The sequence below is a fragment of the Prinia subflava genome, chromosome 1, assembly GCF_021018805.1.
Source record: "Prinia subflava isolate CZ2003 ecotype Zambia chromosome 1, Cam_Psub_1.2, whole genome shotgun sequence".
Lineage (NCBI taxonomy): Eukaryota > Metazoa > Chordata > Aves > Passeriformes > Cisticolidae > Prinia > Prinia subflava.
In genome coordinates, this window is record NC_086247.1 from 7580873 (window position 1) to 7597500 (window position 16628).

The 16628-nt window shown below is 42.2% G+C and overlaps 1 long non-coding RNA gene across 1 annotated transcript; it reads right to left on the minus strand.

The window, feature by feature from the left end:
* Positions 1–7291: 7291 nt before the first annotated feature.
* Positions 7292–14540, minus strand: LOC134561927 (uncharacterized). Its single transcript, XR_010083023.1, has 3 exons — positions 14393–14540; positions 8305–8414; positions 7292–7574 (listed from the first exon to the last, which is right to left on the minus strand). It is a non-coding gene; the product is annotated as an uncharacterized LOC134561927 (long non-coding RNA).
* Between the last annotated feature and the right edge of the window lie 2088 nt (positions 14541–16628).

The following is a 16628-nucleotide window of genomic DNA, read 5'->3' on the forward strand; positions in this document are numbered from 1 at the left end:
GGCCCCTGAATGTTGGATCGTGACAAATGGGAAGCCTGACATATTTAGACTGAATTGGCAATCAACCTTTGTGTGTATAACTTTTCACTAGGCATGTAGCTGTAGGGAATGCTCAAGACAAATAATGACATATTTGTGGGTGCAGTGGCCTGGGGGGCTCTAAATTGACCTAACGGCAACTTCTAATTGGGATGAACCTATTCCTCCTTTGTCTCAGAACAAGGACTCTGTTTTTCTTCTCTGAGGCCCTCACACTCTTATGTTCTGCAGTTTAACAATAGCCCTTACTGTTGAGGGGTTTACTATGTCATAATTTGGCCGTGGTAAAAACTGGAATGCATAATCCACTACAGTCAGTTGTTTCACTCTACAGTGCCAAAACAAAGCTTGGATTGTGGTCAGGGTAAAGACTCAGACCTGGATATGTTCTCAGACCTGAGTAAGTGCCCATGTCAGCAAACAGGAGATATGCACTTAGCATTTTGGAAATCTGGGGCAGAGGGCAGGAGAGAAAATTGACTTATTCTGTGTTCCCCTTGATCATCCTTTTCTCTGTTTCTTCTTGTTTTGTTTGTCTTTCCATATGTTTGGGCATAAGAGTGAATCAATTTCCCTTCCTAGGCCCTCGAAAGGGAACATGTTCTCCCTGGCAAAGAGAACCAACTCAGCCTGGACATATTCCAGCAAATTCCAATTAATGTTGAAGTTCCAATTAATGTTGGAATTCCAATTAACATTTCCAGATGGAGATAAGGGATCTGAATAAACACGTGAACATGTTGCTTTTCATTGCAATTCACAATTAAGCTTCTTAATAAAGTTCATGAAGAAATTTTGGTGTGAGTGGAAGAGAGTGAGATAGTACCTGTTAGAAATAGGAAATTAGCTGCAGAACGGAGAGCAATGCTCCATTCAAAGTAGATCTCATTTTGCCAAAGCCATTTTTCATTTTTTCATATCCATTCCTGCCTTTCACCACCCATTTCTTCCCCCTATTTCTAATGAAAAATTATGGCAATAGAGTCAAACCAATACATATGATTTTTCTTTGATGGTTTCAAAGGCAAAAAAAAGAACATGAGCATTTTCAAGTGACACTCTGCTGTGACTAAAGGATTTGTCATCTGCCGGGGGGGCTAATTAGAGATAATTTCATTAAGATTTACCTGCCAATGTATTATTTTTTCCAAAATATTACATTTGTTTACTTTGGGAAGCTCACAGCTTTGTGGATATAGAGATACTGGGAATGAGGGTAGGATGTGGCAGATCTCTGCTCAGGATGACATCATCAGTAACACTTGCCTTTGTTATTTATCTTTGAACAAGACTGTGAAAATTCTAAAAGCTTTTCAGAAATTCTAAAAAATAAAAATGGGAAGAAAGTAAGGCCAAGAAACAAATTATCTGAATATCTGAGCAGAAAGAGTAGACTGTGGAGATTCCAGAGCATGGCCAAATTACATCACTGTTAACTGTGGCAGGATCCCAGAAGCAACAAAACCTACCAGACTAAGTTCAGAGGATTCAATCAAAGGGAAGAAATTAGGTGGTCACAAAACATGGTTTGCATTCATTGATATTTAAGCACAGGTATCTCCATATGTTAAGAAGACTATAGCATTACTTCCAGCTCCTGCAGTTTTAGTATTTCTCTAGATGAATTCAATGCCATGCCACATTGGAAAAGAGGCTTATCAAACACACTGAGACAAAATGTTCACAGCAAGGAAATAGCAAGGCTTTGTTGCTGCATGGAGAGACAAATAAGCAAGGCTAAAACCACAGAAGCTGTGTATTTTGCATAGGTTGCCATCATGCCACTGCACTTTTACATGTCTTCCACCTCATGGAGTTCACACAACTCCATTAGACTCTGAGGCTGTCCCTGTAGATCAGGAAAAATCAAACATTTTAGAGTGAGATCCACAAGATCTGTCTTTCAAGGCTGCTTCAGTTTTCCAGGAGGATATGATCATTCCTCCTAACCTGTCTCAAACCAAGACAACATTACAGCTCTCCAAATCAAGATGTTTATCTTGGGGCTTCAGGGAGGGACTCTCAGAGATTAACAGTGCCAAGAATCTTACAGTCACTCTGCACCTTATTCCTAAAGGACAATGCTGAGTTCATCTTCCTTTATCCAATATGAGACTTTGTCCACGAGACTGAAAAAATGGCAGTCTAGTTGTACACTCCCTGTTCTAGAAAAAATGGAGGGATGAGAAACTGAACTGAGAGTGTTCCACTCTAGAAGGCAACATGGACCCAGTGTCTCCTTTGTACCCCTGCTGTGTGGATTCATCTCCTGCTCACTACACAGTGGATGTCATCACTGGACTGTTGTGACACTTGGCATACATTAGATATGAGATTCTTCTACCTTGCTCTGGATGTTTAGAAAAACACAAGGGACCTAGACAGCCCAAGCTCCCATTAGTGTGAAAAGAAAACAGAGTAGTGGATCTCAGGGGCCACCTGATCTTAAAATGGATGCATAAAACAGATTCATTAAAATCACATCCTGAAAATACCTATTTCTTCCAACTGAGGATGGCCCTAATGAGCTCTGATGGATGCATTCATATGGGTACATATAATACCTCTAAGGCATCACAGTTTTTACTGTAGACCCATAATTTCACAAGAAACATATTCTTGAGAACTGACCTCAGACTCACAGAGAGTACAACTTTCTCCAGTCTGTTTTCTGTTCTCCCACACAGAAATGTATTTTTGTAAGGAAATGGTTATGTGAATTTGATAATTTCTGAATAAATAGTTCACAGTTTGGTATTTTGGAGACATTTATTCTCACCAAGAGAACCATTTATTTCTCGTTCACAATAGCAGGTTGGGAGACTTTCCTATCCAAAGACTCATTGCACTCTACACCATTTAAAAATCTATGTATCCTATGAAGGAAGAGAAACAGTACTAATATTTTAATTGTAAAGTGTGTGAAACAGAAAACAGTTATAAGATTTAAACAGGGTCACAGTGTCAGCTATGAGTGGGCAGAGATAAGAAGGCACTAGAACCCTCTGGTGTTCATGAACTCAAAACTTCCTCATCCTGTTGATCAAGGAGCCTTTTATCACTGGAACTGAGTTCTCTTAAATGCTTTGCAAGTCAGGTACAGAGAAGTGATTCCTTAGAAACGTTACTCTATCTCTTTATTGCTATGAAAAATCCACCCACATTCTTCAGAAGCTGGACAACTTGTCCAATAGTGTTTGCATCACCGTGGAGTGCTTGGCAGCCATCAGCACTTTGGAAGCACCTCAGAATTGTACATTTGGGAACACTTTTCACCACAGGTTTTCTCTTTCATGTACATTCTTGTCATTTGATATATACTGGAACATCAAAAGATGTGAAATAACTCATCCAAAGATGATACTGCTACCTTTAATTTATCCTTTACACTGAATCCCAGAAGAGCAACTTGAAGAAAAAATGTAGAGGTGTCAGGTTATTAAACCATATTGTCTTTTAAACTGTTTTTCCTCTCTTTTCCAATTTGCAAATCCTGTTCATAAAGGAGGTATTAAAAGCAATCAGTCTGGTTTCCTGAAGAGTATGATATTAATTATTCAGCTCAAACTCCTTGAAGAACAGATGAGGTCAGACAGCAACAAGTGCAAGGGAAGAGGAACAAAACGTGTCCAGACAACGTGCAGAAAATGAGGATGTCTGTGTTTCTGAAGGCAAACAAAGCAGTGATGTCTTCAGTAAGAGAGGTGGGACATTGACCCCACAAATGCTTTCCCTGCCCTACACCCAGGTTATCTGATGGGCTTTCTTGCCTGGAATCTTGGGAAATGACACATGTAATACATGTCAAATTCCTCTATGCTCCTGTTTTATGTACCAAGCCTATTTGAAGTAATTTGATACATGCCATCAACTCTAATAGCCCGAGGAATCTGAGTTTCATTGTCTTATAAGTGCTCTTTGCCTTTTCTACCTCTTTTTATGATGCTTCTTTTTAAAGCATCTCAAGTAGTCTATGAATTAAGCAAACTCATCTTATTAGAAGAGTCTCCAGGGTGCCTTCAGTACTTCAGCTTCTAACTTCAGACCCTGGACAACAATCAATGAATGAATCAATAATAATCAATGCACAGAGCATTTCAGCAGGACTAATGACTGGCTGGGAGGTGCTGATGGGCAGAAATTAAGTCAAGGGCCATTAATCCCAGCTGGTCATTTGCCTCCAGGCAGAGCTTTGTGCCAAGGTCATTACTGCTATTCTAAGAAAAAAAATAGAAGGAAGCTGACGTCGGCACATGGATATTTTTAACCTGGCTTTTGCAGAGTCAGTGGCTCCATATGACTCTTTCTATTAAATGTAAACCCCCTTCCAACAGGCACTTGCATTGCAGAAGGTGTCCCAGCAGCATTTTCTCCATTTAGTGAACCAGCAGGTGTGTCCAACCACCTACAGATTGCATGGAAATGTCCTAGGGTTTATGGAGCCTGGCTGATCACCCTCTCCTGCAGTGAGGATTTACTCACTCCCTCTCTACACTCATCTGTTGGTGGGATAACACTCCTGCATGGGCCAAATCCTAGGAATTATGTCAGCTACGTATTGTGTCTACCTGGCCCTCAGAAAATCCTGTCTGTTCAAGTCAGAGAGGGACCACAGAAGGAAAAGGACTTCTAAAGTTCTTCTTGGATAAGCCCCAGGATGTTCATCTATCCACACAGATACACACACACACACAGACAGATGGGGTGACATTGGAACTATAAAGTTAGAATGGTTTGGACTGGAAGAGATTAAAGATCATAGAGTCCCAACCTTCCAGCCATGGGCAGGGACACCTTCTGCTAGACCAGGTTGCTCGAAAGCCCTATCCAACCTGGCCTTGAATACTTCCAGAGATGGGACTCTGATAAACCTGTTTCAGTTCTTCACCACCCTCAAAGTAAAAAAATGTCTTCCTAACTTCTAATCCAAATTTACCCTCTTTCAGTTCAAAGCCATTTCCCCTTGTTCTATCATTAAATGCCCTAGTTAAAAGTCCCTCTCCAATTCTCTTGCAGCCCCTTTAGGTGCTGCAAAGATCTCATAAATAGTATATAACTTTCCCAAAGTATCCTAAATATAACCAACCCATTATGTATGGCAGACATGCTGTGTCTACAAAAAAAATGTCAGAGCAAATACTAAGGTCAGGACCATGCTTGTTGATCAGCTAGGCCAACTGCTAGAAGATTGTCAGGGAGAGTTTGGCAAACCCACCTGCTGTACCCCAGAACACCTTGTTCTCCAAAACATTCCAGTGTGTATCCTGAGTGTGAATTCCTGAGGCTCAAAGCCTGTCCCTCACCTCTGAGCTTGCAGTCTGTGTAAATGGAGCTATAACAAGATCAACAATGAGAGGACAATCCAAGCCAGGTTCCTTCACATCAGGATGCAGCTGTTTCCTTTTGCAAGGCACACATGTTATGGATGGCTCTATCTTGCTCTTGGTTGGTTGCAATGAGAAGGGAGTCAGGCAGTCCTAATCATGTTAAATCATATTATTACAGGGGCCAGGAGATTGCCTTGTTTTACTTGCTGTAAAATGCTCTGAGGTGCATTCAAAACGCTGCTCGAAATTTCTCCCTGATTTTTTATGTCATTCAAATAGGAAATCAACTAAATTGAAGTGCCCCTCTGTTCCATACAAAAGCAACATGCAGCTAAATATTATAAAGTCTGAGCTTCCCCATGTGCTCCCACAACCCCACAGGTGCACTAATTTTCCCATCAAAATGCAAATATGAAACCTCTAAAAATATTTTGAATGGACATGGATCTTTTGAAGGTAAAGATACTAGATGAAAATACCTGAGACAGCAGGTTCTACTTTCTAATCATTGGGCAAGTTTACCAGAAATGTTACTTGCTTTTCAGGAATTTTGGAAAACTTGTATCCCAGGGAACACAGTCCATTAAAACAGAAAGAGCAGAGAGCTCATGAAAAATCCCATGAGAGGAGTAATTTTATTTGTTTCATTTGGGCAGCAGATGAAAACAGCAGATGAAACTTGTATTCAGTGCAATCATAATGTCAATAGCAGTAATCTACAGACTGGAATCCCTGCATGTGCTGTGTGAATAATAGTTACTTTCTGTGTTATTTGATTTAATCCAGTTTTTGCTAAACAAAACCCACCTGAACTAACTGGTTCCTGTTCACATTCCATAGAATTTAATGATTTATAAATATTGCCTGCATCCCTCTTATAGTCTGTCGTAGGATGGGTGTCAGAAAGAATTATATACATGTGTATTTTTCTCTATAGCAAAGCAAATTTTCTGTTGAAACATTAACAAGTGAAGCAGTGTGTTGCAAGAGAAGCTGATCAGGTGCTATTTTAATGCTTGAAAAAAGTAATGCTTGGCAAATAAAGCCATGTTCTGCACACAGTTTGTGTCATATTGTTTAATGAAACTAAGGGGAAAATAATGGCTCATTGAAAGGCTTAAAATCCTGAGGAAATCATGCAGAACTAGATAGAAATCTGGATACCGTGGGCTTGGAAATGTAACCTCTGTAGCTTCAAGAGAAGCAAAGACAGTTTAGTGTTGGCCTAATTATCTTCACTAATAACTGAATCATTCTCAGCCTATGGCTACAGACATACTATAAGATGTTTCTGGTGTGATTTAGAAGTTGGTGTTAACACCATTCAATTGGCAAATTGCTAATTGTACAGGCCCACATTCAGGTAGAAAGTGTAACTCTGCTGTGGTACCTTGAGATTACTCCCAGCTTCACCTCCAGGGTCTGGGCCCAAGCTGTATATATAGACAGGTATATTCCATGAGATGTGGTCTTTGGGGGGTTTTTGGAGTGCCAGCTGCACTGCAGGTCCCTCTCCTGTTGGTTCTATCAGCTCACACAAACCCAGCCAGTACTGCAGGCAGCATCCTGTCCCAGAGGAAATCCAGTGTGTTTCCTGGGGATCTGTGTCTGAAGTCAGAGAGAGACTGTGGAGAAGCTGAATGAGAAAGGAACCCCAAGAAAGTGGTGCAGGGGTGACTCTGCAGCTGCCCTCTGAGGAGTCCCAGCGGTGAATTCTGTGCCAGTGTTGTCATTTACCTCAGCTGTACATTTGTGGTTGTGCTGCCTGGCTTCTTTCATTCCTACTGCAATTTCGAGGTGTTGAGCTGCTCTTGCTTGTCAATTCACTTCAACCCAGGGCTCAGAAAGCCTTTGGCCCATGATGGGAGCAATGCCCATGCCCAAGCTTTCCCTTCCTTGCTGTGGTTGCTCCTGGAAGCAGGGGTGTCCCTTCACCAGGCTGCAGAGGGTGGAAGGAGAAGTGGCAAATGGCCAGGCTAGACTAGATGGCATGGAAGCAGGGCTTGGCAGCAAGGAAGGAAAAGCTGAAACAGGCAGGCAGGAGGCAAAGTCTAGCAGCTCAAAATGCAGTTAAAACATCAGCCTGGAATGATTATTTCTTACCTCACAAATATTTGAAATTGCTTCCCAGGAGGGCAGATATGAGATATCTTGTGTTGTTTTCTGATGAGAAAGGAACTCTGTTCCTGGTTGAATAAACTGTGTTTGCTTAGAGAGAGAGAGAAAAGACTTTTAAATCCAAAGCTGTAATTAAAATGTGCAGCAATTCTGAGACTACTCATACTGGTAAATGTTATTGACATTTCCTTTCTGCTTTTTCCAGCGGAAACAAACTATTAATACCCTATTGTTGCAATAACGAGTTCTTGATAGACATAGATTTTATTTTTTCTTATATTGCTTTAGCCCTGAATCAGTTCTCACAAGTAAAAAATAGAGATCATTTTGTTTTACCATCACTGGCAGTGAGAGAAAAGAGCACAACATGGGAACAGCATGAAATGTATGGCAAGGCTGTTCTGGAATCAAGGAATACAAGGCACCTGTGCCACCTTCCAGTCACTGGAATGGGATGATCTGGGTAAGCTGTGGAAGCAGTAACTGAAAACCTGACCCAAACCACTAATGATATAAGAAACCAACTTTTAAAATATTTCCTTCCCTACTCCAGGTTGCTGGTTAGACTTGGAGATCCAGTTGCTAACTTGGAGTTCCTGGATCTACTGCGTCTATGGTGCTGTGGTATCTGAGCTGTTCTACAAACAACCACTACACCTGTCCCCTGAGCAATTACAGGCTTGCTTTCTCCTTTCCTTTAAGGACAGATGGTTTTCTTTTTTAAAATTTTCTAGGTGTAGATACTTTAGAACATTTAACAAAGGACTCTAGAAATCTGGCTAACTACTAAATTGTACTGCTCAGTCTCTTTCCAGCTTACCACTAATTAAATGTCCTTAGGATGCACTGGGACTATCATAATAATTGATGGGTTTTCAAAAGGAGCTGAGTTGAAAATACTTTTCTGCTGGAACATGAGTCATTGTGGAGCTGGAAAATGAAAGAAAATAATGTGATAATATTTGGTCATACAAGACTATAGAAAATAAAAATGTCTCAAATAAAAAATACAAAATTCAGCAGTTTGATCTAAGCAGCACAAATCATCAGTAATGAAATGGCTTGCTGTTGTTTTGAAAATTATTTCATTTTATGGACATGACTTGTAGAGGGAATTAATGGTTTTTATTACGTGGGATGATGCAGGTGGAAAGAATATTCTCGTAGGCATGCAGTCCTTCATTTTCTTATAAAAATTCTAACATAGCAAAAGAAATGTTATGTCAAAATCCAAACAGATTGTTTCCATTTTTTTGGAAACAAGACATTCAAAACCAGCTAAATTCTCCTTTAGGCCCATTGCTTTCATTGTTGTTTTGGAATGGAAATAAGTGTTACCCTGGAAAAAAAAGTGGTTTTCAACCTATTCAGCCATACCAGTACATTAGGGATGAAAAAATTCCAGATGCCAGATTTGGATCGAAATGGAACCCTCTGCCTGGCCACTGAGCTGTCTGCCAGGGGAGGCTCTTTGTGCTTCAATCTATTGATTAGGATGTTGGCAATCAAGGCCAAACGACCTGACTGAAGTCCAGCCCAAGGGACATTGACAGGGTGGCTGTGCCCTCCTGGGGCTGATGGGCAGGGTGCTAATCCTGCCCTGGCACAACACACACCCTGACACTTCCCAGGCTGGTCACATCACTGCCTCCTTCATTCTGCCCTGGAGCAGGGCTCTCCCCAGCTGCTTGGGAGTGTTTACACTTCCCTGTGAACACAGTCCCCCAGTGTTTATCTACACAGTCAGAAAAAAAGGCAAGCAAATAAAAAAGAGGCTGGGACTGTTTCCATCTGCTCTGCCCCAGAGCACTGAGCATCCAGCATGCAGCACAGCTGAGACCTGCTGCTCCTGCTCCTCTCTGCTGGGAACAGCCTGCCTTGCAAGGGCTTCAAGCTGTTTTAGGAGCTGGTACCACACCACACAGAAATACAAGGTCCTTTGTGCCTAATTTACCACAGTGCCTGACTTTGAAGAAAAGTGGGATGTGGAGATTTTTGCACAAGGCAATGCACTGTTTTCTTTTATCATTTTCTTTATTGTGTGCAGGTTGATTTGAGGCATTTCTGGAACTTATAAATCCCAAGAAGGAACATATTGCTCATTTGCACTATCTCTAATTAACAACTTCTTTAAAAAAAAAAAAAAGAAAAGCCTGGAAACTTTTTTTCTCTGTGCATTGTTGGACACAGGTAGACATCACTACTTAGCTACTACAAAGCTGCATTTATTGACTTTTATTTCCTCTCTAGTCCAGGCTCCTTTAGGGCACCTTGGGAATAGCTGGGGCTCTAGAAGAGCACTCAGAGCTACTTGCAAAATGACTTGCTGGCCATGCTGCCCTGCACAACTTCTACCCAGACTGATCTTCCTGCTTTTCCAGGTCCTTGTCCATTGCTCTCCTGGTGCCATGGGAAGCAAGAAATAACAGCACAAACTTGCCCTGACTTGAAACCCTTTGGTTTGAAGGCAAATTGAAACCATCTATGTCTTGGCTCCTTTGGATGGGCCATCTCTTACTTACTGTGTTTCTTTCCATGTGCTTTGACAGCTTTCCCCAGACATGCCAGAATATATCAGAAATAATTACTAGTTTAAAAGTGATGTATATTTTGGATATGAGCAATGCAGTGGTCAAACTCTATCCCATAGCTTTCCCCCGGAAGCAGATAACAAAACATCGTGTGCAAAATGCAGCATGAAAGCACTGCCAGAATCCTGCTCCCACAGGTCTGGTGGGCCTCCTAATTAGCAAGAAAAATTGCTGAGATAAAGATTTTGGTAGCTAAGCCTGTCTTAGTGCTGGTGAGAATCTGTAGACACAACTGTGTAGAGTGCCCTGTCATGCAGAGGTGCTGTTACATTTGCATGCAGTCTGCAATGTTATTTACATCTAAAAACTCAACTGCAAATGATTTCTGGCTGCCCTCTCTGCTTCAGGGGAACATATGGGTGCCCTTCCTTCCCCACAATATTAAACCACCGTGGGGAGTGGGCAGTGCAAATGTGTTTGGCTTTCATTTTGAGGTCCACATGGCTCATGGCATCTCAATGGACATGATGAGCCCCGCAGGCACAGGGAATGCAGCAGATTCTGCTTGACCAACCTAGGGGCTTAGAAAGGGAACAAAGTAGCACTGATGGGAGAAGGGAGGAGCAGAGACACAGAGGAAACACAGACTATTTGAGTGTAGAAGAGATGGGGACTGTGCTTGAAGAAAAAGCCAGTACATAAAGGAAAGGAAATAATAGCAGCAGTTCTGATGAATTGAAGACATAATGGTGCATTCAGGGAGGTACACTTGAGACCCTCCTCTTGTTCTGCCATATGGTGATAATAAGAAGGAAGACAGAGGTTACAAATGTGGGTGCTAATATATCTACTGCTGTGTGGAAATGTGCAGGTTCTTGTTCTCTGAGACAAGTGGTGAGGATAGCACTCAGCAGGCTTTCCTGGAGCAGACCCACCACACTCAGGGGCAGAGCCAGAAAATTTCTCTATTCTCAGTCCAAGCTTCAAATCAGGAGACACTAGAGAGAACACAGGTGCCTGGTATCCTCTCATCCATAACCCATCAGAAATTTTAATGTGCAACCTAAGGTACCTGCTGTGTGATAGAGAGAAAAATAGTGTAGGTTATGCTTTACTGAAAAAACCCCACACTTTTAATATGTTGGTTCTGTTTATCTTTACTTAATAAGAATAAAACCTCAGGGATAATAGGGACTGCCTGCTTGTACAGAGTATTTTGTGCCTAATTAATTTTATGTATGGACATGAGCTGCTTTATCTGCTAGATTAGGTATCAGTTCTAATGTAACGTTTCTTGCTTGTAGTTTGGGGCAAAGGGCACCATTTTATTAGTCATTTTAGATTGCTTGTTTCATTTTTTGTACTTCAATAAAACTTCTGGCATAGCTGCCGTTTTCCCTTCTCTCATAGTTGCACAGACAACAATGTAAAGTTTTCAAACAGAAACCCTGGAGGTTTTACTGAGCTCCCAAAGATGAACAAAAGCAATGAGCACAGTCAGACCTGTCAGCAGAAGTTGTTTTGTTTCAATGATCACTCCACCATGTAGAATTCTTGCCGCATAAAAAACTCAAAAGCATCATCTCCCAGAGACTCTCTCTGACTCCTCCAAGAAGTACCCAAGGAGAGGTGGAACAAGATGAAAGGTTTATACCCTGCCCCTAAAGAGAGACTGATGATTACCTGGATGGGATCACAGAAGACACTGCCAGCCAAAAATCTTCCGTCCTGCAGCCATCCTACAATCTCTGTGCCAATACCCTTGTGAGGATAAGCCAAACCCTGTCACTCACTGAAAGGACAGACTAGCTCAGTAAAAGCTTTTACTTAAACTCCAATATGAGGAAAAAAATGTGCATAAGGAAAACCTCATGTCCAAGCATCACACAGAGAAGGAGCAGAACAGTCCAAAAAGGCTGAGACCATGGGAGGCCAGCGGAGGCAATCCTTGCATCCAAGCTAAGCAACAATCCTCTCAGAGACACACTCAAACCACTCTGCAAACTGATCAAGGAACACGCTTTGACATTAGAGGAGCTTAAGGGCTTGGGCTGAAACTGCTCATCTCTGAATTGAGGACGATGGGGTAGCTTAAGAAGCAATATGAGCTTGAAAATGATATAGGATATGATAGAGACAACTTAACCTAAGAAAACCAGAAGAGCAGCAGAACTCCCACTGTATACAAATTACTGGCTCTATATATGCCAAAGTATGACCTCCAGCTAGGATATAATAACCAGCTTTCATGAACAGCACTCATTATATTGTGTCCATTATAAAACTGCAGTTACATGACAGTGCCATGGGCAATAATGTTCTCACTTAGAAGAATTTCAATTTTCTTCCAAGAGACGTCTCCCTTTTGCAGGCTTATTTTGTGCATCCTGTACTCATTTTTATTTTATAGGGTGGGATGTTGGGTATGTTTTTCAGGGTTTTTTCTCTTAAAGCAACAAAGGAACTGCACACAAAAAAAAATCTGTCTTGATTTGGGAGGCACAGCAAGGCAAGGATTCAACCGGTGTAAATCAGGATGATGAACCCCAGCTGAGGACTTTTGCCAGACACCTATAAATCTGTTGGATCAAAGTGTATGTCAATGACCAAAATATCTCACAGAAATGGCCTGGCTGGCCCTCTGTTGACACAACAGAAAGATATTGCTAAATCAGCAAGAAACCTTGGATTTGCTGTGTGATGACTTAAAAGAGATTTTCTCAGTTATTCTCTCAGCTCTTCTTCCTAAGTGTGAGAGAACTCAAGGAGCACAAATATCTGGCTAGGGAGTGGGAGAAACACCTGTGGGATTTTGGATAAAATACTGAATGGCATAGGCGGATCCAGGCAGTCTGGCAGAATTTATCAGCTGTGAGTTACTGCATTTCATCTGCTCCAGCAGGGCCAGGAAGCCACAAAGATACCTCCACATGCTGCTAGGCCTGTCTTAGGAGAACCTACAGATCTCTGCCATATAGAAAGTTACACCTGACAAAGTTTTCCTCAGCACTCTTCATTCAATGGTGTGGAGACAGAGATAAGGGAGAGCAAGATGCCACTCACCTAATCCTTCAGTGCCTAAAAACAACCGGGAAGAACAGCATCTCCCCACTGCCTAGTTCCCTCTTATTAGCCATAAAGGAAGTGGAAAGGAACAAACACCAAAAGTTTTGGTGTTTTCATAAAGGTCTGAGACCTGACAGTCACTTTCCCTAAAGAGATGCCAGTCTGGGTGAGTTCATGACCTGTGCTGTCACAGGGGTGTGGGGAAATGCATGGCAAGGTCTGTCCCCAGAGGGACAGGACAAGCAGGTTTCCTCTCCAGGTGCAGTAGCTGTTATCTCTCACCCAGGCAGATACAAATATTCTGTGATATGTCTTGCGCTGGAGGCAAAGAGCCTTCCTGGGGACTCTCTCTAGGACACTAAAGTTTTCCAAACAGCCAGGAAATACTGTCCAAGGCTGCCCTGAGGGCACATTCCTGCGAAATCCAAGGCAGAGTTCACACCAGTCCCTGTCCTCAGTGTCACAGTAGAGAACCAGGACTCCTCAGAGCCTTGAGGGGTGGTAGCTGGGTTCAATCTGAGGAACAGATTTCCCCAGACCAGCACCTGCAGCCCTGTGCTCAGCCTGCCTTCTCTGTGGGGCTGTAGTGGGTCTGCCTGGGCTGGAGTTAACCTTCCCCAGCACAGCCCTGCTAGTGCTCTGTGTTTGTAGCTGGCACAGAGCTGATAAGACATCAGTGTTTCAGCTGTTCCCAGCAGTGTTCCCACAGTATCAAATCTTTCTTTCAATTCCTCCCTCAAAGACCCATAGGCTATGTGTGGACAAGACCCTGGGCAGTGATACAGTCAGGACAGATGATCAAGATGACCAAAAGGCTGTCCCATACCATAGGATGCCATGTTCAACAAAAAAATCTTATAGAAAGAGTAGGGGCAGATATATGTTATTAAGGTATTTGTGTTCCAAAGCAACCACTACACATATTAATATCTGCTTCCCAGAAAGTGCCTGAACGCCATGTGTTGATGGGAAGTAGTGAGGAGTTTTTTTATGTCCTTTAATTCCATACATGGCCTTTGTTTTCTTTCATTAAATTATCTTATCCAACAAGTTTTTCAGCTTATTTTCTTGCCCTGTCCTCTTGAAGAAAGGGACTGAGAGAGAAATCTGGTTGGCACATGACAGACAGACAAGAGCAACCCACCACACAGAAGACGTTGTCAATCAATGGTGCCAAATCTACACATAAAAAAAGATTGTAAATGAACAACTTTTGTCATATAAAGCCTTTGGCCAGTGGTAAATAAACCCATCAAAGACTCAAAAAATCATTACACAGGAAGAAGGAAAGAGTAGGGAAGGCAGACTCACCTATAAATCATCAGTACCAAAGCCATTAATGGAGAGTTTGTGATTTCCTGGGTCATTGCTGATTGGAGAGTTGCAGACAACCAAGTTAATAGAGACATCACTTCTCCTCTCCAGGATGAGAGCCCTTGTCTGCCTGCTTGGTGGTCCCACTGTGTTCTCTCTGCCTGGCTTGTAGGACTCATCCCCAGATCAGATTTCTCTGTTCTGTCCCGTGCTAGTAGCCCTTGCCAAAGTATCCCAGCAACAACCATACAAACTTTGGGGAGGGAGTGACAGAAAGACCAGAGAAATTGTCTCACTCTCCCTGAGCAACACCAGTCCTTGCACTCCCAATTTCCAGCTGAACATTTTTATGCCAGTCTCTACTTTTCTTTAAAGCGCACTGTACCTCATGCAATTCAGTTTTTCTGATTAGGCTCCCTGTGTGTCTGTGTGATTTGTACTAACAATCTCTGAACCTGCTGGCCAAAAATATTGACAGCTACCAGAGCTGGGGAGTTCTAACACTTTATGAAAACAGTGGGAAAATCTTGGCATGAGGCTAACCTTAAGGAGTAAATGCTTCAAAAAGCTTTGCTAGGCCACTGCTGGGTTTTTACTTCACTCAAGTCATCTCCTTCTTTGCAGCACATTTGGGTAGGAATTTTTTTTGCCCACTGAGCTAAGAACTTGCTTGTGCAAGTAGCCCTACAGGTGATGTCAGAGAGGTTTATATTATTATTTTTGGCTGGTTTGCCCATCTCCTTCATGCAGGAGCATTTTATTTACAGACTAGGTGAGATGGCAGACTTAGCACATGGTTGACCATTAGGATTTGCACTTGATGCATGACACAAGATGAAATTAAAAACCAGAGTTCCTGAGCTCTACCTTCCCTACATTTCCCATGGTGGTTGTTACAGTAGTACCTGCCCTAGTGAAAAAGCATTAGTAGGAGATTCACTAATCAGTTCAAGTGCCCAGGAAAGGTGTGGGAGGATGTGCTTGTTGCAGGTATCTGCTGTCTTCAGGAGGAAACATACCAAATGTATTTTAGAAGAGGTTTTTCCAAGCATTAATTAGAACAAAACTGAGTCACGCATCTCATTAAACTGCTGATAGAGATCAGCAAATACTTCCTCCACAAGATTTTTACATCTTCCAGGGGCTGCAGATAACAGTACAAAGAGACATATATTCACCTCCTCTTCTACTGAGAACTTCTGTGAACTGTTTTCTGATGGATCTAAATGTTTGCTATCAGATTCTGCAGGATTAAACAGAGACTGCATCTTCTTCCCTGTATCCGGGAGAGATACGTGGGAGCTGTAAGCTTGATACCCTCCCCATCTGGCCTGATGGAACAAGGATTCCAGTGCGGTGGGATGTCTAATTGGTAATGTCCAATTAGTATGGATTCTTTCAAGCCAGTAGCAGGAGAAAAAAAAAGGAGGAGAAAAAAAGGCCAGCAACAACAAACCCTCAGCACTCTTTAATCAATCGAGTTTCTCCATGTTTAAATTCTAGGAGAGGTGAAATGGCAGTTTTGTGAGTCTTCGGCTTTGTATTGGTTTGGAAAGACAGATGTCTGCCACAGAAATCTGGAGTTTGCCCTGGAATGGAGAGTGTAAACCTCCCTCCCTGCAAATTATAGCAATTTTGCAATTAAGGGCTTTCAGGCAAAGATTTGGGAATAGGAATAACAGTTCTTTACTAGGAATATTAAAAAAGCAAATGTAACACTACAAAAAACCAAGCAAACAAACAAACAAAATTCTGTGAAACCCTGGCAGAGTCAGAGATACGACCTAACACCCTGTTGGTCAGGGTGTGGAAATATTCCAAATAAATTCTCCTGGAGTAACAGATGTGGTTCTGTTAGAGTAGAGATGATCCTGTAGAAACAGTCCAGTGGGGGTGAGAAGGGTCCAGTCTTCCCCTGAGAAATCCAGTGGAAACAGGCTGCCCTGGTATTTCCATCTCAGTTTTATCCAGGTAGGAATGTTTGGCTCCTCCCCCTGCGTGGAGCATCTCCCAATGGGATGATGTAATTGTATCAGCCATGCAGTGAGCCTCGATGGCCCATTAACAGCAGATATCCCCCTGGAGGGAGGATGGGCCCTAGAAGAGATAAGAACACTGCCCCACCTGGTTTTAACAGCTCCCCATTAACAGAAGACACCCAACCCGTCCCCCTTGGAGTTATGAGGAATGGGTTATACAAGAGATAAAGAAAAAACCTCCCCAACCAGTTTCA